General features: G+C 37.9%; 1 protein-coding gene across 1 annotated transcript in view; it reads left to right on the top strand.

Annotated features, from left to right (window-relative positions):
• Positions 1 to 5573: 5573 nt before the first annotated feature.
• The window catches only part of LOC118797459 (myelin basic protein-like), a 93334-nt gene continuing 78946 nt past the window's right edge, over positions 5574 to 19961 (top strand). The window contains exon 1 of the mRNA XM_036556828.1: positions 5574 to 5710. The gene's annotated coding sequence lies outside the window, so the exon portion shown is untranslated. The remainder of the gene's footprint in view (positions 5711 to 19961) is intronic.

The raw sequence follows: 19961 nt of genomic DNA on the forward strand, positions 1-19961 counted from the left end.
TCTGACTATTGAAGAACAGGGTGAAAAAGGGCTATCAAAGTATGCAAAGAAAAGATGGACAACAGTTTGTAATTATGGAACTACAAAGTGCACCTATATGGTAAGTGGAGCTGATAAAATGCACAATGTAGAAACAAGGAGGTGGTTTTTATGAAGTAGCTCATTGTTGCACATTCTAAAGCTTATTTTGTTGACTCATATAGCTAAACAAAAAGGGCATTGCTGTTTAAGTGGAAAATATATTCTTTAGAGTCAAATTCGAGCAATAAGTCAAATAAACCTAACACCTTAAAATAATCGGATTAATTACAATTAAATTATTATAATATGTATGGCAAGAAATATTTACCTCCATTTTTGCCATTTGCACTGTGTCAAATTTTCATGACAATCTGGACAGATATTGTCCAAAATGACTCAAAAATGTCCAAAATGTTAATTAACCTACACAGTAAAAGTTATGAGCATTTTTTTCATCTCCTGTTAAGTTACTTTGGAGGAATGAGGTTTTGTTCCAACAGTTATGATTATATAGTTACACAGCCATATGCAAAAAAAAATGGGCGTTCTTGGTCAAATGACATGTTTCTTGATTGTCTAAATGAGAATAAGTACATATCCTCAACAGAAAAGATACTTCTGCTTTTTGTAATGCATAATTATTGTTTATTTTTAGAATTTATCATAGTGGGGGAAAAAAGCATGAAATATGGCTTATGCAAAAACTACAGCACATTTTATTTTTCATGTTTATTTTTTCCCCAGTATGTTAAATTTAACAAATACATAGAATTTGTACACTAAAATTTGCAGAAACTGGCCATGAAGTATGTTCTATGTAAAAAATGTGTTAACTTATTTTTTACTTAGAAAATAAACAATACATGTAATTTCACTGAAGTTTTTAACTTTCGCATATGACTGTAGTTGTATAGTTACAGGCATAGGTTACAGGCAATCTCACTGCTGCACTGCACTGTGTGTGAGTGTGTGTAAGTTGGGTTATTACATAATCAGATAAATATTTCTTACTGCATTCTTGGATTTTGCTTCAGCATGACTTTAAATCAGTGGCTTTGAATCACTGGTGTTGAAACACGGCTGTATAGGCTTTGACTTGTGATGTTTGATAATGCACTTTTGGATAGCATTTTGTCTCAGTATGTTTTTTTTTCTGTAACACATTGTGCACCGCAACTGGTTGGTCCAGGCTTGTAGAGGGCAGAATGGGAAGCATGGATATTTCAACCAAAGCCCAGTCTGCACCTGCTGCATTTGGTGTAGACCATTCTGAAAAGGATGCAAAGCTTTGAGTTAAATGACCAGACCGATCAATACTGGCAGCATGCACTGTATTCATGTTCATTCATGGCTATACAGGTGTTTCCCAATCCATTCCTTAGGGAGCCTCAGAGAGTCAACATTTCTGCTTTGTCCTCCCAAATCACACTTTTACATATTCAGACACATTCAGAAGAAAACCAGTAGAGGAGCCATATGTCTAGCAAATCTTTCTGCTAATTTCTAACCACATTTGCGGCAATGATGAGCTGAGGCATCGTTTTGGTTTAAGGAGTCTCCTGTTTCAAGTTTTAATTATGCTTATGCTATGTTGGGCTATGTTTAAAGGAATGGTTCAGAAAATAGCAAATTGACACAATTTTCCTCTTACCCCAGATGTAGTTGATTGGCAGAGACATGTATGGAATCCAAATTTTGTTTCTTTAGTTTGGAACTGGAGCAGTGAGGCTAATGTTGCTAACAAATCTATTCTTTTCAATAGCTATTCTTTTGTTATAAAAGTGTGCAATAAAACTGTGGCCCTGCTGGTGGGGTTAAGGCGTTTGCCTCAATTTAGCCCAAACTGTGACTACTGCCTCTCAAAATTCATCCAGTGAAACTACTTATCAACAACTGACAACAAACATAAAGCTTATTTTGTTATGTAGTTATTTAGAGTTTTTAAATGAATTTTAAATGAATTTTACATATTAAATTTAATTAAATGATGGATAATATTGCTAACTTGGTTAATTCTGGGCACTAAAATACTGACAGTGCTACTGAATGAAGAGCCGTTTTGGAGCCATGAGTTAGCTCTTATAGGAGTATAAATCAGCCTTTTGTCACACATCATTGTTCACAGGATTTCATATTTCATATATGCAGTATACCAGTAATCCTTACCATGGATTAACAAATATGTTATCGGTTAAAAGCCCTATTCGACCTGGATTAGTTTTACCAGAGGAGGTCGGGTAATGTAATCTGTGCATAATTTGACTGTCTGATTCATATACGACAAAGATCTGTGTAATTTCCAAAATTACCTCAGGTATCCCGGATTAAAACTTATGCATGTTCCTGTCCGTGTTATGCAACAGGTGCCATGCTTCCAAACAATAACACATTGGCTAAGTGGCAAATATGGCTTCCGAAAGTAGAAAAAAAAGCAACACTTGATGACACACTTCCTGTTCCTAATTTGGCCATCACGAAAAATGTTATGGAATAGCCTTGTCATGAACTTGAAGAATAAGGAATTACCAAAAATGTTTCTTTACATCTTAATAGCAATCAATAAATCAAATGCACTGACAATACAAGGACTGAATGAAATGACTGAATGGCCTACCTACCTGTCTACCTATTGAGCTCTCGGCCTGCCCGCGTGCGTGCGCTCTGCACGTGTTCTCATTTGAGCATGTGTGGAGTCTGTCATACGGCTCCACACACACACACACACACACACACACACAAACACACACACACACACACACACACACACACACACACACACACACACACACACAGCTGAAAGGCAGCAAGGTAGGCTCACAAGAATGGTATCTACAACAGCTTGCAATGCTAAAAAAAGAAAGAAAAGAAAGACAAAGTAGAAAAGGCTTTCAACACAAAGAGGTTGGATAAAGGTTAAACTGGAGTGAACATTTGTGTGGCTTTCCAACAGTGGTGAAACTCAGGGGATTTTTAAGGCCTGGAAAGCGACAACAAAAAATTCAAACATTGCAGTAGGAGACACTGGCTTGCTAGTTGACCAAAGCATAAAAATCTGGAGCTCATAATAAAAAAGAATAAAAACTTATATCTCTTGCTTTGCACACAGAAGCAATAACCACTAATATAACTTTATTTTTCTTATGATTTCTAGCTTTTATGCCTCATAAAAGCAAGAATTCTGTTCTTGGACTTCAGCTCAGCCTTCAATATGATCATCCCAGGACAGCTACACAACAAACTACTCCAACTCAGCGTGCCAACCGCCACCTGCCAGTAGATCACCAACTTCCTCATTGGCAGAGAGCAGCAGGTGAGGTTGGGAAAGTTTACCTCAAACACCCAGATCATCAGTACAGGCGCTCCACATTGCTCTTCTCACTGTATACGAACAATTGTACCTCCACGGACCCCTCAGTCAAAATCTTGAAGTATGCAGATGACACTACAGTCATTGGTCTCATCCGAAACGGTGACATGTCTGCTTACAGACAGGTGGTTGATCAGGTGGTCCTTTGGAGCAGCCACAACAACCTGGTGCTGAATACAGCGAAAACAGTGGAGATGACAGTGGACTTCAGGAGGAGCCCTCCAAGCCTGCCAGCACTCACCTGGACAGAAATGTGGTGGCACTAGAGTCCTGCAAGTTCCTGGGCACAACAATCACCAGGGACCTGAAGTGGGACAGCAACAGCAGCTCCATCACCAAGAGAGCCCAGCAGAGGATGTACTTCCTGCGTCAGCTGAGGAAGTTCAAACTGCCCCAGGAGCTGATGGTGCAGTTCTACACAGCCATCATAGAGTCTGTTATCACCACATCCATCACAGTGTGGGGCAGCTCAGCAACCAAGCATGATCTCCACAGACTGCAGCGCATCATCAGGTCTGCAGAGAGGACAATTGGGGTTAAGTTGCCCACATTGCTGGAACTGCATGCCTCCAGAACCAGGAAGGGTGCAGAGAAGATCTCCACTGACTCGACCCACCCCGGACACCACCTGTTCCAGCTCCTTACCTCAGGCCGGTGCCTCAGCCAGATGAGGATCAGGACATCCAGGCTACAAAGGAGCTTCTTCCCACAAGCCATCACTCTCTTGAACAGTTAAAATATTACACATAAACAATATTCCAGCTTCTAACTGCACTTCTAAAACACTGGTATATAGTATCAAACTCAACTCTATCCTCTGAAACTACCATCTCAGACCAGTGTTTATTCTAGCATCTTACTTCCTGCCTTATTACCCCACTTATCTGACTGTCACCTCATTGATCCCTTTCTTTGCCACTATACACCCTTTAACTGCTGCTGCACTCAGCACTTTACCTTTAGATTAATACTTTGCATAATATAAAGGTTACAGGTATGACTGTGTGTGTGTGTGTGTGTGTGTGAGTGAGTGATGGTGGGAAGACATGTTTTATTTTATTTTTTTGTATTTTATTTTATTTTATTGTATTTTATTTTATTTTATTTTATTCACTACATGTAAATGTCTGTCTGACACTGTGCACTGTGAGCTCCTGTAACCAAAACCAAATTCCTTGTATGTGTAAGCATACCTGGACAATAAAGCTTGATTCTGATTCTGATTCTGATAATTGTGCTATGTTGGATAGCCATTGTGTAACTCTTTATTAAGTCAGTGTGACAGAATATTATGTTATAGGTAAGTTAGAGAAAAAAAAAATTGTAGTTGTATTAAATATTAAACTGCATTTTATATATGAAGATATTGTGGCTTTGTGGTGGAAAAGAAACCAAAAGAAGATGGATGCCATTTTTCTGCTCAAAGTAATGCTGTTTTATTAGAACCAGCAGAAAAGGCCACTGAAAAACAGCTGGAATAGCAATCGGAATAGCAGGCTCTTTTAGCCATCCATCTTTCACTGGCGGTCTCAGACTTTTGGACCCCATTGTGTGTACATTTACATATTTGGACCATTGTACCAAATTACTGTGTAATTACATTACAACCAATTACTGTGGTTGATTAAATGAACGCAATTATGTATTCAGAGCTTAGGTATTTACAAGAATTATGTTGTGATCTATTTAATCCCAAGGCATTAACTGAGATAGTAATAAGCTAAAAGCATGCAAAATCATCATTTATAGGTTACTTTTTATTGAGAGGTGGCTGTTGCAACCCCTAACCAGCCTGATCAGTTAGATCCCATTGTTTTGAAGTATGTCTCATAGTCTTAAAATCAGTGTGAAACCTTAAGAACCGTCACGACCAAAACATGTCTTCTAACAATAAGCAAACTTTTTTGTGTTTTAATGAGAAATATTAGGATTTTATGCAACTTTATCCAAGTCAGTTAAACCTCCAAAACGTGTAGAATGGCCTATATGCAGCCCTCATGTGCCTCAGCGCTTTACCTGAACGAGGGATATGAAACACATTTCTGCTCGCGCATCGCGGATATCTAGGATCTCGTGCAAGTCTCCTGACACACACTCCACAAATAACCTCCACACAGACTGACACACACACAGATACTGATATGCACGCACACACTCTGATAACGGCGGCGCGTGTTCTGACTCGCGCTCGAGAGCCCCACCCATCAAAAAAGGCATCTACTACCTAAAGCAGGAAGCAAAACACACTTTTACAGCCATCACATACACACACACGAAAACGACAGTACGGAGGGAGCAGCAGTGGCAGTCCGCGCGCACACGGTACGTACCAATAATAATCCCTACATTAATAAATCAATAGCAGCGTTTACATACAAGCGTTGTTTTAGCTGCGGACAGTACACATTCAAAACAATGCACGTGCTAGCAGAGGCTCTTAGGCTGCTATAGTGTCACGTTGGTGTTTGTGCTAGCCAACAGTCGTATTTAGCTGTTGTGTGTTGTATGGGGGCTGTCTGTTAGCATGATTAGATCGAACATATCGATTGTATTGGTCGTATCGATCGAGTCGTTTGAAGCAGTGGAGCTCTCTGGCTCCTGTAGTTCAGGCCTGCTGAAACAGCGACTCAGGGACGCGTCTCGTGGTCGCGTACTTTATTGCAGGGTGATTTTAGCTTGCACTGTTTTGCTGGAGATGCTTCAGGATCCTTCTGCTTTTCATCGAGCAGAAAAAAACAGCAGCAATGCTGCAGCAATGTCACAACTTCCGGTGTCAGGCCGTGGTGCTAAACCACATCCCCACAGGCTTTTCCACACAGTCTGTATGCGCGCGCACTTCCAGGGTTGTAAAGTGAGTAAAAGCTGCAGACAGGTTGCTACAGCGCTAACCAGAATGAGCAAAACAATCATACTCTAGAAAAAAAGTACTGCTACGTCAATGAAGGTGACTAAAGCAGATGTAAAACTAGACCAGCAACTTAATTAAAAAAGTCAGAAGTCTGGAGTGTATTTCACAAAGCAGGAGTTCTCAGTAAGCTGGATAATTTAAGCGAAAAATTGAGGATTATCCACTGGGAATGTTCCTTATCTCTTCCCCTATTGGACAGGCTTTTTGATTTCTCAGGCTGACTGAGAAATCCTGCTTTGTGAAATACCCACCTGGAGCTGGAGTGCTGAGTTACATAGAACTGTAGTGGATCTTCTTAGTACATCTAGCATCTTTGAGCATAGCAACTGAAGTCTGTTAAGCTCCACTTCTTATTTTGGGACCCTCTTGGGCAAAAATAAAATGCTAATGCTCCGGAGTGGGAGGTGTGGGCAACAGCAAAGCTGTCCAGGTGCTAAAACAACAGAACGACATCCAATTAAACTAAAAAAAAAAAAAGAAGAGAATCATTAACTAAACATGGATGGTTAAAGCGGAACTGAGGAAAATACACTTTGTGGGTAATATAATTTGTGAGTAGAAGTAAAAAAGGTTTTTTTTTTGGTGTGGGTGACATGGTGAAACATTTTCACAATACATAATACATAATATCTTTTCATAATATTTTTTCTTAACCTTGAAAGGTTGTAACAGACAAATGAAATTTCAGTGATTTAATTAAAAAAAAGCAGCTGGTCAGTGCCCTTTAAAAGGAAGTTACACAGAACTCTTATTTCTTTACAATGGTGGTGATAGGAACCGAGGGTTGCAATGGCTAAAACGCAAATATAGCAATTTTATGTACTATCCAAAAAGACCAGTGAATCTACATGAGTGTTCTGAGTTTTTATGTGTAATGTTGATGGTAAAATTCTCCTTAGAGACTGTTTTTGCCTTGCAGGTAACTGCAGGTAAATGAAGTCGATTTTAGAGGCGTAAAATTCTTCAGATGTGCTTCCTATGACTACCACTGTAAACAATTCTGACTCTAGAGCATTTCCCATCAAACCACTCTGAATGACTCTAATGATTGAATTATGCACATTTTTGAAAAATCAGTGGGATTACCCTTGAAGTACTGATTATATCCACGTTATGCTCAAAGTGTCTTGGGGCAAGTTGTGATGCCCTTCATCACAGTATGGTCCCCTTAACCCCACTAACTTCGAAACTTCCTAGAGAAGTACAAATCACTCTAACTTTAGCTTATTCAAAATGTTTGTAAATGGTGGCCATGGGTCTCTATAGATTGTGTCTTTAGAATAACACTATCATTTTAATTATTAATAATATAAATATTGTTTACTTTTTTTGTTTTAATGGCCACATGACTGACCGTATGACTGCAAACAAAAGTGTCAGACATTTCTAGAATTCCAAATTGTTTTTAATGAGCTTGTTTTACCCCTTTAAATAGTAAGCTCTTTAGGTCTTAAAGTTTTCTTTGCAAAAACTGCAAAACTAAAGGAACAACTGCCAAAAGCCCTGCTTTGGGATTAGGGTCAAAGGCTATTCATTTTATCTCTCCTTGTTTTGTCTGCACTCATCAGCTCAACCACCTTTGAGCCAACTATTTTAACAGTAGTTTTGAAAAGTAAACTGTAAAATTATTAACACTAAACCTGCTCTTCATAACAAGTAAGTCACTTTGATGTATAATGAAGCTGAGTGTTGACGCTAAATATACTCAGAGGATTAGCAAATAGCTGTTTTATGCTAACACAGCCTTTGCAGATTTCTTCTAATTTAGCTGAAAAGTAACAAGTGAAATCACTCACAGTTTACTCAGAAACTTTCAAAAGAAAGCAAGCTGTCTGTTAACTTTTGATAAACAGTGTAGACAATTGGTTTAATTTAAATAAATTAAGGTAATTATTGTGCATAGCCAGTACCCTGCATGTCATTTTAGACAGCAGTGATTGTGCTTTGAGCCATTATACTTGCATGTTGAGTGTCAGGTTACTGTAATATCTCAGTGTGTTTGTGTATGTATGTGTGTGTATGTGTGGGTGGGTGTGGGTGTTCATGTAAGACTGTAAACATTAGTCAGAGGACAGCATAGGAATCATGCTAAACTTGGGACAGTAAAAATAAGCAGCGGTACAGAGAACTTTGTGTTTTTGTGAAAGTATAATGCAAGGAATCAGCCACATAAAAGGATAAAATAAGGAAATTGTTCACATGTGGTTTATACAGCTCAGTCTTGGACATTCATACCAGCACTCACCTGTTCATGTAGACTTCCTGGTTTAGGATGACTAAGCTTGTGTGTGAGGTGCAGGGTGTGGCAAAGAAACTCCTGACAGAAACTTCTGAGCCTGAGGGAAAATGGTAATTTGTAGTTGTAATATTCTTCCTGTAGGTCAGCTGCGCTAACAAACCACTATGCTAAAAACAGAGACGGAAGGAATGAAGTTCAGTAGAAAGGCTTGTAGTAGTTTGTGTCAGATATTTAAAATTTGTTACTAGTACTGGTGACATCTGTGTACACAAACAGTGTAAGAGTCCAAAGCTAATCTGGAAAAAATATCACAATAATTGTAGGCATTTTTATGATATCTCACTAATGATATCAGAATCATATTGGTATTGGCAGATATTTCATGAAAAAAATTATCAGCATCGGACCAATGTTTAGATTTGTCTGATATTTTAAACCAATATCGTAGTTATGTACTTCGCAAGAGCAGAAAGTTTGGGATGCTGGGCTACTGCACTAAAATATCAGCATTTTATTAATGTTAAGAGTGAAGGTCTCCTTCAGACTAATAAACTTTCTCTTAGCTGGCTACGTGCTAACTTCTGTTGCAAAGAGTATAATTACAGTTAGCAAAATTCATCTGGCTGACATGTGGGCCACACCTCTGGGTTTGTTTTGGCCCAGTATACGGCTGGGTCCTTGGTCTCAGATTTGGCTCACACACTGTTAATAAGTAGAAACAACAGAAAGTGAGTAGAACTAACTGATGTGGCCTGGCCTTGGCAGTCACAGGCAGCCACAGAACTCCAATATCTCATATTGAATAGAAGTGTTTAGAAACTTGAATGATGAGGCAAGAACTCCACAACTGCAAGCTGTTGTGGAACTGCAAACTCAAACTAATGTAAAGCACTCCTGGCAATGAATGGTCATATGAACCAGAAAATATCACCTTAGGATAATGACCACAGCACCTGTTTTTAAACTGTTTTCTTCTAGTTCCACTGACTTGCTTAGAAGGATTATGTGTGTGCAGATGAGTGGACATGCCACTGCTGTCACAAGACAAAGTGCTTGCACAGAGCAAGCCCCCCAGGCCCGAGCTAGCATGCTTACTGTGAGTTGACGTGCCAGCCCTGAGCTAATGCGCTAGCCACAAGCTAACACATTAGCCTCAAGCTAATATTAGAAAACTACTTTGAGCATGTAAAGGGAAAACGTTAACAGTAGCATTGAAACATTGGCTATATAAAGAGTACATAACTAAAGCATGAGCTGATAGCCAGTTTGTAAGCTGGCCTGTTCTTTTTAAGTGTTATGCCATAATTAGCCATAGTTGCCATGTGATAGTTAGCTGGCTATAGCTTTCATTTTACATATTAGAACCTTTACTAATTTTAAATAGTCAGTCTCACTGAACTAAAATTACACATCACAAATAATGTTAATGTATGTAGACATGCTTGTTGAGGTGTATTACCTTATTGATGCTCTTTCCCATTCCTCTACTATTTAAACCTAGCTGCTGGTTGGTTCATTTAAAAATGATGAATTTGAGTGGGAAAATCCTTTAAATGGTGGTTAAATGGTTTTAATCCTTTGAACCAGAAAGACACCAGAATCTGCCAAGAGCTGCCCAGAGCTGTCAGGGAAATCTCTTTCTAACTTACAAACTTGCTCTCAGCTGGTTCTGGCTAATTTGAGTAGTGGCGAGCGAAAATCTCCTTTGGACGGACAGCCAGGCTAATGTTGAGCTAATTTTAATGCTAATGTGATGTTTATGTTTGTATATGTTTATTATTATTATTATTGTTACGGTCAAGTTCACACATTTTATAAATGTTTATGCATCAGTATCAGTATTGGTAGATGTAGCTGAAGAATATTGGATATTTGCATCAGCCCACAATTCTCATTTTGATGCGTAGTTTTTCCAAAAACACATTTCCAAAAAATTCCAAAAACTATTTTAAGAATGAATAGGAGAGAAAAAAAACTAACAAATTGATTTACTCAGAAAAGCATATTGTGTCAATTTATCATAATAAAGACTTTATATTGTCATATTGCTTATGTGTGTGTATTTGATAGTGTGTTTGGGCATGCTTAAAGCTATATAGTTGTTTTTTCCAACCTCATTCTCACGCATGAAACTTTCACTTCTGCCTCACTGTTTCCTGTTTATCAGATTCATAGTTCCCAGGTATCACCTTTACAGCACAGCAGAAAAACAATGATACACATACACGCACTCACTAGTGCCTCAGCTGACCTCACTGTGATTTAATTCAATTACGATGTAGGAAAGCATTCAGAGCTATTTTTTAATACACTGAACACATAAATGTGACTGGAGGTGTTTACACAGTAGTTGTTGAATACAGGAGTAAACAGATAAAAAAAAAAATGATACTGGCCACTTGGGCCACCAAGCTAATGAATCTTGTGGCTGGAATGGTAGAAACATGTTTATCATCTACGCGGTGTATTTAAAATGAATAAGCATGCTGCAGTGCCAAAAAAGTCAGGTGTTGCTTTGAAAAAGGAAATATTTATAAAAACTTTACATTAACAAGAACATTGCTGTTGTGGTGACTGTGGATGTACCTCATGCTGAGGTGATCCACCCTGACATCATCCGATCTAGGTTAGGTCATTAATTACTGCATCTCACCAGCATATTTAACACATTATTTTATTTAAAGGGCCTGTATCATGGAAAACCACTGCCCCCCACTTTTTTAAAGGAGTTTGAAGTGATATGTGAACATTGATAAGTTTTGAAAATTCAACATTCACTATCCTGTCCATGCAGTACTTATATGGAAACTAAGCTGCAAAAACAGCCCGTTTTGAATTCATTATTTGCCAAATGTCACAAGAACCAGTATGTTTACATAGATCCACCTATATGAATGTTTCAGTGCTTTTTTTGAATGAGGCACAATGCAAGATAGACAGTCATTCATCATATATCCATCTAAAAATCGCAGCAATTCAAAAGCCTGTTTGATTCTAAGGGATAAAGTAGGGTTGGAAATGGTAATGTATAAATGAATTATGATCATTTCTGGTACATAACCGTGTCCATGTTGTCAGTGATTTGTTAGAGCAGATTTAGAGCAGATGGTTGGATGGTTTGGAGTGTGATACTGCCAACTTTTTCTCACATACAAACTGATCGCTTAGCATGATTACCCAGGTGGCTGTGTGTGTGATCAGACTAAAGGGCTGCAATCCCTCCCTCTGCACACATGGATACAGCGTGTGATGGACATGCTGGACACAATGTACTAACACGCATACATACACCAGTGGCATAGACAAAATGGTCAGGGATGCATATGACCATGCACAATACTGTCCAAAAATCAGAGACCACCCTTTTTTTTCTTTAATTTCCAGACAAAATGTAGTCAAAATTGTAGAGACAATTAAGCACAAATTCTATTTAAAGTATTACACAGAAGCCTTAACAACTAAATATAATATGATAAGTGTGTTCACATGTTTTTATTACAGCTTCCTTTCTTTTTGGAAGACCTGCTTTCAGTTTTTCGAAGAAATCTGCAGGGATGTTTTTCCACACCTCCAAAGTTCAGTCTTAGAATATTGAAAAAGTAACCTTTTTTGCTTTTCATGATACAAGTAATCTTAAACACATTCGGTGATGTTGTGGTCCGCGCTCTAGGGTGGTCAGTCTTTTGTTCTGTAAACACTATTAGCTTCTTTGTCTGATTTACAGACGCCCCTCTTTTTCTCTGTTTCTGTTTCACAGTATTGGTTTTTTAACAGCTATGCATCCTTTCCCTGAGTCTTCTCACAGTGGAAGGATGGGCAATAACACCTGTGGACTTTTTTATATCTGAAGCAAGAGTGGAGCTTGTTTTTTTTTATATCTGAAGCAAGAGTGGAGCTTGGTTATCTTTCTAAGATGAACGTTTTAGGTATTGTTTATCAGTTTAGGTGGTCTAATGGGAGTCATTTTCTGTACGTCTTTGAATAGTTTTTTTCAAACTCCAGTTTTTTCCCACCTGTTTTCCTTTGGTGTTGCCCTTCCTCATGCAAGTGAATTATTTTAAATCTAATCTTGTCAGAAGTATCTCTTGAGAAACAAATAACTTTCTTAGCCTTTTTTTACTGGAAATGAAATAAATGAAAGGTATGAGGGTATGAATAGGGCTTATAGTGAGGATAACAACCACCATCTAGCCTACAGTACAGTAATTCATTGGAAAATGACCTGTCCTTTACCATAAATATGGAAGTTTATACTCCTTCAGTTAACAGTTCTGACTGTATGACTTACTGTTATCTATAAAAATAGACAACAGTACGTCGTGTAGCTAAAACCCACTTCCCTTCACTGTGACTATAGAAATAGAGTGTTGAAGAAGTACAATTCGAGTGCAAAGAGTGATAGAATATAAAATAATTTGAAAAATAGTATCTTTGAGTATAATTTTCCTGTGATGTGTGTGTGTGTGTGTGTGTGTGTGTTTATGTGTTTTATTGTGGAACAGCACAGCATCCCTGTGACTGTGTGTTTCTGTGGCGATGAGAGTGCCAGGCTGTTATGTAATCCACTCAGCCTCATGCAGCCCGGAGCAGCTGCTCTGCTAGAGTGGCCATTACACACGCGCACACACAAAGCTGTTAGAGTGTGTATGTGTGTGCTGCTCCCACACAACCTTTGAACTTTTCAGTATCATTTTTTTTATACCAGGGGTTCACAAAATTTTCACAGCCCACACAACTGCCCACACAAACTATTGCGGCCCACAAGAAAATTTAGCAAGCCTGAAAGAGGTGGTCCATATGGCTTTCAAGTAATATCAAACTGTTTTGAAATATTTTTGCAAAAACAATATTAACTAACAACATAAAAAGAAAGCTCTGAAAATATTTAGGTTCATTTTAAAACACTTTATTGTGCTTTGCTACACAGATGTAAAGATTCTTCTAAATGTACACTAAATTAACCCTCAAAATGCTGACAGTGAAAGGAAAGCTGCTTGAGGTTAACTTTGCTCATGTCAGCAAGTTAGGCAGAAAATATCTGTACATTCCTGTCACGTGTGCACCATCTGAGAAAGTGTTTAGCATTGGTGGCAATATTGTAACCTGTCACAGGTCGGTTTTTGAGCCAGCGTCAGAGAACATGCTCGGTTTCTTGTTAAACACAGCAGACCACCCTGGAGGACCCCTCATCGTGCACATTTTAGTGTTTTCCTTACTTCCAACACACATGATTCAATGAATCAGCTAATTATCAAGCCCTTCCTGAGTTGAAGTAGGTGTGTGTTAGAAGTAAGGAAAACACAAAAATGTGCAGGACAGGGGGTCCTCCAGGACTAGGGTTGGGAACCACTGCATCTGAGGAACTCAAGCATCTCAAATGTTTTAACAGATTGTTTTATAGCCTGTCTTATAACCTGAAATGTGTACAGGACTGGCCTCGAATATTCAACTATTCGTGTATTCGGTTTTTATTTTTGGGATTCATTCATTCGTTATCAATAAAGGTAAACTGCGAAATACTGCAATACTCGGGGTATGAATGAACCTAAAACAGTCCAACACAAACATTTAAAGAAATTGAACTACTTACAACACAGTGAGGCATAGACACAATACATTTTGTCAGCACATTCTTGTACTATATTTATACTTTTTAATTGCATTGTTAAAATGTGGAAATACATACAATCTCTGCTCACAGCAGTGAACATCATGCTAACATGATACTAGACAGCATGTATTCCCAAGGTGCACTGCAAACAGTGCCCCACCATACTAGACCCCTAATAATTCCGCAGTGTATGCCCACAGTACCTCGAGTTAGACCAGTATTTGCTAAGCGCTAGTTGACCTGTGTATACACAGTGCACTGCTGAAGCTCTGGAGCCTGAAAAAATGGTGTTCGGGACAGCTAAAGATGCATGCTGTGTTTTTTGATATTGTACCATGGTAAAATGGCAAAAAATAGCCTGCAGTCATTGACTGCATATTTGAAGGTCAGTGCAGCACAGGTAAGAGTTCCAAATCTTGTGAATGGCATGGCATTCGTACATTTGTGGCAAGGCCGTTTGTGAGAAGTATGAGATATTGTACCTTGTATGTAGCTTCTTAACAAACCACATAAAGCCTTACTTTTCTATTGTTTGTATTGACATCATGTCCTTGGCTCACCAAAACATGACTGCTTCTGTAATTTCATTCCAGCGCTTGCTTTTTTCACTGTGGAGTGGCATTTGAGAATGCTCCAGCTGTTGTTGCCTAATAGACTACCCTTGGTGCAGTTTGTTGGTTTAAGGTTCACGTAATCTGTTCTGTCAGAGTGCCTTTGCTTTAGGTGGTGAAATAAATGCCGTTTGTGGTCACAATATTTTTTGCACATTTTAGCATTATCAAACTCTTGAGCAAACTCAAGATATGCAGAAGCAGAGGTTGTATTCCACAGCAGCACAACATTAATGCACAAATGAAACAAAAGCACTTGAGTTTCAGCATGTTTCCTGCACTCGCTGCGGAAACCTTTAGCCAGTGGTGTATTTCACTCAGAATCATATAAACAGTGAAAATACTGTTTGGAGACTATAATAAATAATTAAAAGCTCTGTAACTCTATGAATCTTTTTTGTATTTAATCGTATTTTTTGTTCAGTAGATTCTCCTATTGCTTTGACATTTGTCATTTTGGGGATTCCATAGTGTGGTCACGGTTGGGTTAGAATTAGCACAGTAATGTAAAATCATAACAGTGTGTAATAGTAATTAAAAGAAACAGTATAAACAAAAGCAATTTAATATTTTACATAAATGGTTAAAGGAGAATTTCACATTCAGGTTCCTAGTGCTATTATTAAAATTTTATTTCTCTTTGGAACACTTACTTGTTAACATTGAATTTATTAATAAAAAATTAATCTGTAAATTAAACATTTGTAGCAGTAATTGTATAATTAAGTGCAGTTAGATACATACTGAATATTATTTACATTTAATTTACATTCTATATTGACAGCTTCTGACTTTTCAATTGTTTTGATGACAAAAAGTGACAAACATAAAAAAAATAAAAAGATTGTGACTCTGCACATGCATTTTCAGAACTATTCATCAAATTCAAATGATCTTCTGCTTACAAACACAAATGTAATATAAATTGAAAGTTTAAAATGTGCATCTTCCGCTGAAATTTCTCTGCTTGTTTCAATGATGCTTTAGTTATCGCTGGCCATGACGTGACTTAGAGCTAAGGCGAGTGTTGAGTACAGATTCTTTGACCTTCTTTTTGAATATATGAAGCATCTTTGAAATCACTCTATAGCTTCTTATGCAATAGGTAGAGATCAGAGGGATTATGTAAGAATGTTAAATCTGTTCTTAGGAGCACCCACAGCAGTGTATAACAGAGGGAGCTTTAATCTTGTGCATGGATGCCTACAGAAGACATAAAATTCATTCATTCTGGCTGGATTTGATGTATATTTGATCTGGATTTGACGTATATTTGATCTGGATTTAATATATTTTTTATGTGGTTTTGCTGTGAAATTGATGCTAGAATGCATTTGGCTTTTGATGCGATGCACAAAAGGAAATGACCGATACATTCCAGTGTGTGACATGCTCCAGAAACATTTTTCCTGTTAGAAAGAAAGAGAGTACCACCTTCTACAGCCCATCCTCTGTTTTAAAGGAGCAACAGTTAACAAGATGCTGTATGTACATTAATGCTACTTTTCATCAAAGCGGTTGTAGCTTTATTCATTTCATGTTTACTCTTCACATCATTTGAAAATGCCAGCTTTTGTTTATATTTTGTGAACATTTCATGAAATTGTTCAGGCATAAATGATAAAAACTAAAACGGTATAGTTCATGAACAAACTTAAGTTGGCTTGACAAAGCCACTGCTGTGAAATCCCAGGAGGTTTCTTAAGTGGTACTATTTGGGTGGTGGATCATTCTCAGCACTGCAGTAACACTGATGTGGTGGTGGTGTGTGATGTGCTGGTCTAAGTGGATCAGACACAGCAGTGCTGCTGGAGTTTTTAAACACTGTGTCCGCTCACTGTCCACTCTATTAGACACTCCTACCTTGTCAGTCCGCCTTGTAGATGTAAAGTCAGAGACGATAGCTCATCTGCTGCTGCACAGTTTGTGTTGGTCATCCTCTAGTCCTTCATCAGTGGTCACAGGATGCTGCCCATAGGATGCTGTTGGCTGGATATTTTTGGTTGGTGGACTGTTCTGACTGAGGTGTTTAAAAACTCCAGCAGCACTGCTGTCTGATCCACTCGTGCCAGCACAACACACACTAACACACCACCACCACATCAGTGTTGCTGTAGTGCTGAGAATGATCCACCACCCAAATAGCACCTGCTCCGTGAGAAACAGATGGACTATAGTCTGTAATTGTAGATGTTATGCCTGATCGGTGTGTATTAATACTATTTTATGAAGTAGTTCGATCATAGGTTGTTTTGTATGCACAATTTATCATTTGTTAATTATTATCATAATATTTGCTTTTGCAATACTGAAATCCAGAAGGCTGGAATATACAAATGAATCTCAAACCAATAACAATGTGTTTTACTGTTTTTGTGAGCATCCTGTAATTACAGTACAAGTATTTTTCCATAGCGTGCAGCCCTAGTAGGTATCAGTTCTAAGTTTGGACTGTGTGAATTTGGTGGGGAATTTTTTTTTTTTTTGGTTTTGGATGTTTTTATGTAAAATATTTAATGTATCATACTAATCTTCAGCAGCAGATCTGGTATGAATTCTCAGCTGGTTAGTGCTGATGATTAATAGAAATTCTGTAAACAGCTAAAACAGAGAATGGTTAATGTGTTTTTTTTTTTTTTTATTGAATACACTTACCATCGAAAGTTGCTTTCTGTTTAAAATTTGCACAGAATGTTCGATTTTCACTTTGTAATTAACTAAGAAAAAAACTTACAAATGTTTTGTCAGCATAAAACAGCCATGAGCTAATCCTTTGGGTATATTTAGCCTCAACACTCAGCTTGAAATTCAGTCTTCACTGGTACAAAAAGTAGGGCTGAATCATAAATGGCTCTTTGAACCCTGTGCAGAGCAATATGTATGTCATTAAACAAGTTTCTAGACCTGAGAATTAAGTGGCTAGAAGAAAGCCATTTATATTCGACCAATGCTGCACGTCTCCCTGGCTAACATTTAGTGCACCATTTGGGTGTTGAAGCCATAGTTTGATTGCTTTGATTTGATGCTTTTCTTTTTCCAAACAGTTGTTTAAGGCACATATTTTGTTCAGAGGTGGTTTAAACAGCTGAAACGTTTGAGTGCTATTGAGTGCGGACTTCATAATAAGGACATGAATTGTGTGGGCTTTGGCATGGTTCCCAAGGCAGGAATGTCACATATATTTTCAAGGGTAATATTGTTTTCCTCTAATATGGTAATGTACTCCAAACCAGCAAAGAAAACATGCTTATTTATGAAAAGCATTTTGAAAAGCTAGATGGTCTTAAACTTTTCACAGGCATTGCTGTTTGTTTGGATTTAACAGAGCTTCACAGTGCATTCTCTTATCTGTATGCATATGCTTATTAGGGCTTTTCTCAAGGACATTGAATGTGGAATGAAGGTGGAATACTAAAGAGGATCTGCAGTGTTTTCTAGGGTGTAAGTATTAGGGATGCATTGATATGGAATTTGTGTGATAATACAAAAACTGATAAATTTAGTTGATTGCAGTCAACTTTATGCAGATATTTGACAGTATTTACTAGAGACAACTCATGGGACTCTTATTTTGGAATTCTCTTGCCCAAGAGCTCTTATTGCAGCAGTATTATAGACTTTTGGGATAGCAGTAGTGTGCTTCATATATACAGCCGTTGTTGTGTTTGTCTGGACATAAAATCGTATCTCCCTGATCCCTGATCTCCTTTATGTGTGACAGTGGTGTTGTCTGTTTGTGTGAGTTTAAAAGAATGAAAATGTAATGAATGCACATGCTCAACTTAAAAAAGCACATTAAATTATTGTTTGTTATTGTACACTGTTAGTCCCTTATAAGAGTCAGAAGTTTGGACACGTCTACTTAGAGAACAGGTTTTCTTTTTATTTTAGCTATTTTATACGTTTTAGAACAATAGTGAAGGCATTAAATTTATGATATGTCATATGGAATTGATCCTGCCAGTTTCAAGTAGTTGTTTAAAATTACTTTTACTTCAAACATAAATTCAGTCTTTAAGACAATCAGGTACGTCCAGACTTTTCACTCCTATGGTATGTCAGCTACAAATAAATCATGCGCTGCTAATAAAAATACATCTGAACATTCATCCAGTCATATTTGCATATATTATTAAAAGTAGTTGCTAATCATATAATCAAAGTGATTGAATTGAATCGTGGTAAAAGTTGAGATTCTATGATGCAAGAAGAAAAATGGAATAGGCTTTCAGATCATGTTGTAGACTACTCCCCTGTGCCCACAGCTCACTGTTATCCAGATTTTATGTAATGTTGCCTTAAAAAAGTAAAGAATTCACTTTACTGGCAAATGTTCAGGAAACGTGCAAACGTGGGAATGCTGGCATGGCCGTTGGACAGATGAATGAACAGACAACAGGTAGACAGACAGACGTGTGCTAGGTTAACCTTTGCGTAGTTGTTAACTTTCTCACTGTCAGTTTCTCTGATTCTGATAGACCAGGAGGAATGCATAGCTTTGTTAAAGCTGTGTGGGCAGGACAAACCACATCAGTCTTGTAATTAGTGAGGGTAATGATGCTTATGTGAGTTTAGGACAGCACAATTTAATGAAAGCGGGGAATTAGTGTGAAATATCAGTGTTCAAATACATAAATCACCATATTGTGAAATCAAATGGATGGTGAGTAGATTGAGAAAATATACAGACCAACAGTTTAGAGTGTTATGTTTTAACAGGACTGTTAAAAAATGTCAGAGGTGTTGGACTGGATTTTGCGGGAGGTTTTTTTTTTTCTTTACATATCAGTGCCACAGGCAGAGGCTCAGAAAGAAGATCCGGCTTGATCTTTGGGTCTCAAATGCAAAAACGACCTTATACTGATGAAAACAGTAGTAGGTAATTCACAGATCCTCTGAAGACACATCCTTCACTGAGCTTTGATTGAGTTTTCTTTGAATACTCTTTTAAAAGCTCGCAATCATTAGATTCATTTGCTTGAGGAACGGTTCCAAAGCACAGCCGATGTTAGAGAACATTCTTCCAGCACTTTCTATGCATTTACACATTACACAAGTCTCCAAATCCCCAAATTTTTAAGGCTTTAAATATTTTTTGCATTGTTCAGCCCTCTCTCCAGCTCAGCAAAAATGTGTGTGTCCCCCTTGGCGTGTCTGTCAGTGCATGTTAGTGCATGTTGAGTTTGGGGTGTGAATCTGTGTTT

This window comes from Colossoma macropomum, unplaced genomic scaffold, assembly GCF_904425465.1.
Source record: "Colossoma macropomum unplaced genomic scaffold, Colossoma_macropomum, whole genome shotgun sequence".
Taxonomy (NCBI): Eukaryota; Metazoa; Chordata; class Actinopteri; order Characiformes; family Serrasalmidae; genus Colossoma; species Colossoma macropomum.